This window comes from Frankliniella occidentalis, unplaced genomic scaffold, assembly GCF_000697945.3.
Source record: "Frankliniella occidentalis isolate FOCC.00 unplaced genomic scaffold, Focc_3.1 Scaffold135, whole genome shotgun sequence".
Classification (NCBI taxonomy): Eukaryota; Metazoa; Arthropoda; class Insecta; order Thysanoptera; family Thripidae; genus Frankliniella; species Frankliniella occidentalis.
Genome location: NW_026267262.1, coordinates 660157 through 663242, shown reverse-complemented (window position 1 = coordinate 663242; position 3086 = coordinate 660157). Strand labels below are relative to the sequence as shown.

The 3086-nt window shown below is 36.7% G+C and overlaps 2 protein-coding genes across 10 annotated transcripts in view; both read right to left on the bottom strand.

Moving 5' to 3' along the window:
• LOC113213811 (uncharacterized) overlaps positions 1-3086 on the bottom strand; it is a 53197-nt gene that overhangs the window by 15055 nt on the left and 35056 nt on the right. For 2 of the 9 annotated variants that reach the window (XM_052270711.1, XM_052270718.1), the window contains exon 2: positions 892-965. The exons of 6 other annotated variants lie outside the window; for them this stretch is intronic. The gene's annotated coding sequence lies outside the window, so the exon portion shown is untranslated. The remainder of the gene's footprint in view (positions 1-891; positions 966-3086) is intronic. One more of the 9 variants, XM_052270714.1, reaches the window with a different exon arrangement.
• Positions 1-3086, bottom strand: part of LOC113209941 (uncharacterized) — a 35505-nt gene that overhangs the window by 4488 nt on the left and 27931 nt on the right. The window lies entirely within an intron of this gene.

The window sequence follows — 3086 nt, the reverse complement described above, 5'->3', positions numbered from 1 at the left end:
CTTTAGCAGTGTGTTAATTGTTGTGACATTTACGTGGCTATCGCAGGTGTCCGATAACCTGTTGTGTGTGAACAAGTGAAGTGTAAAGAAGTTGGATCAGCTACTTACATCTTACATCCAATGGACTGTCGTTTTGGTTCCCACTCTTTTATAATGCCCGAGTTGGCCTCGCCTTTGGCTGCACAATATTCTTGAGTCAGCTTGAGCAGAGTCTTTTTTTGAGTTTTGAAAGACACTACTTCAAGAAGCTTCATTGTGACACCTTGTGAATCGATGCACCAATTGCAGCACAGGAATGGTCAGAACTCACGTAAGTAATCAATAGTTGTTTATATGGTCTATTAGTGGAATCTGAGCCGGCAAACTATTTAGTAAAACATGAACCACATCTTTGAAGATAACTGTCAGCATGTTTTATGACAATCAGCTTAGGAGCCAGATTGTTCAAGGCTTTTTAAAAAATCTCTGAGAAGTATACTTGGTATTTTGATAGAAAAGCGTACTTAGCATGTGTTCACTTACAAGTGTATAGCTGCTATATATTCTCATCGAGAGAGTACACTTGTAGCAGAAATTGGAAAAGATTTACATTTCCTTGCTCTATAATTTCCCAAATATAAGATAAGTTTCTGTACATTTCTTAATTCTAAGATGTACTCAGTGGCCATTTTTTTTGTGAATTTGTTTCTTTAACTTGCTGAAAGCAATTAAATTTTTTAACTACTGCTAGCTAAAGTGCTAGCCTGTCAATTATGAAAGAACGCTTCAATCGCCTCTGATAATTAGCAAGATTTTCACAGTAGGCTTGTGGCGGTCTCTCTGAAACAAGTCTTTTAGTTTCATAAGCATTATGTGAATGTAAATTTAACCAGTTAATCACAAATTACTTACCTTAATGTACTTAATGGTTCCACTTCTATATTTTTGGGACAAGAGATTGAGTCACGAGTAAGCACCTTTTATACCTGCAATATTCATGAGCATGTTAGCATTCTTAGTCTCTTTGCATTGTAATGATTTCCTGCAGCCCGGCACCCAATGTTGTGTTCAAAGTGAAGGAATTCAGTCTACAACATGCTATTAGAAGAGTCTTGACTTTATTGGACTCTTAGGAAGTTTTCAGATTACAAGGCCGAAATAATTGTTATTCAACATCGCAGAGAAATATCCCTGAAAACTGTTTCTGGTTTCTATGATAAAATTTTCTACGTATTGTTTTGACATAAGTCGTTTCTATATGTAGAGCACGCTCTTTTAATTCTGACACTAGCCATACCATTTTTATAACTGTAGGACAGGAGATAGAGACACAGAATAGTAACATGACTATCAAGAATGAGGGTTTGAGAACAACTTCTGTCTATGCTGCTTTATAAGAGTAAGATGTGCATAAGTCTGACAGCCAGAGCAGGGTTACAAATGAATGAATTCATTGTATTATATGCTATTACATGTGTGGGAACCAAGTTTACATCACTCCTGGGCCGGTTTTAAAAATATAATAGCCTACAGTAATTGCCAGCCATCTACGCAGAGATTTGCCTTCAAACAAATTTTGAGTATCCTGGCCAAATTTTCCTAGCATTGCATTGACATGAATGATTTCTATGTCCATAGAAAGCCCTTCTTATTTTGAATCTAATCATACCATTTCCATATTTTTAGGACAAGAGATTGAGTCACAAAGAAGCATCCTTTCACAGAGATCCATACAGAACAGTGGAGACATCTCATCTACCCTCGCACTATTCGACTTATATTTTTCTAATATCCCCAAGGCGTTCTTGGGATTACGAGTCCTAGCTTGTTTATTAATTTAGATTTCTTGCCTAGCTCAAGTGGCAGAATGATATTTCAACCTCTTCACTATCCTTAATCGATATTATTGCAAACAAAATCACTCCAGAAAGGGGTAATTAAAATAAGAAAATGGAATTTCTCACTCTGAATATATCAGGTCTTATCCTATCCGGAGTTCCAAAGCTGGCTCTTCTATTGTTCGGTCCATTGCAGGTTCATTACATTTTTGAAAGTTAGTTGTGTTTGATAGCCTTTCCTGACATTTCCTTTTTTATATATAAGGTGACATTATTCCCAATAATTCTAGTTGTAAACAACATTATATTTTATAAAACAAAAACAAATTACGTTTAAAATTTCAAAATCATCACATTTAAAATCCAAGAACAGATTTGGATTCCTCGGGTTTATACTTTGTGGTCCATTTTAACACCAAGAAGTGTAAACAGGTGCCTTTGACACCGTCTACTGCATTTTGGAGGTTTTACACTTGCAAAGTGTAAAGCTAACACCACAGGGTGTAAAATTTTGAATGGAACTTTTTAGTGAGTACCTGTAGAACAGTTAGTTTTACACTTTAAACTGTAAGACTTTTAGTTTTACAGTTGTAACTGTAAAACTTTATTTTGACAGTTTAAACTATAAAGTTGTTCTACACTTCTTTGCAGAGCATGGAGTCATAAACTGAGAGGAACACCCCATTATATATATTTTACCTTTCCAATTAGCCAGTCCCAGTCCCATTCCTTACTTTTAATTCGATTTCATTGAATTTGTGAGATTTTGTTTTCAGTATCAAAAGCAAAAATAATGAAATTATATTTTTCCTTTAAGAAGAGTGCATTCTGGTGCAGAATAATGTTCTAAGTTGTTGCTTTAGGATCTGTCAAATATTGGCCATAGAAACTACTAAACTATCCCTAGATAACCAAGACCAGAGGTCTTTTGAGACCTAAGGTTCATAAGCGAACCTGGCAGCCGAAATTGGCAAAATCAAACATATTGTTCTTGCCAATACGTAGGCCGTACCGTGCCCTATCCAAAACTATGTAGCGTGCCAGGTAGCGTTGACGCAATTACTGGAAAAAATTAATAATGTCAAAAACGCCTGCGTACTAGGCTACGATGCGCTACAGGCGTGTAGCGTGGGTAGTCTAAGTGACGTAGTGACGTCCCCACAGGCGCAAATACCTGTTTATAAAACTTTTGCCAGTGATCGCGTAACCGCTACCGGGCACGCTGCATACACTGCCAGTGATGACAACAGAATCAGCCTGTGGATGATG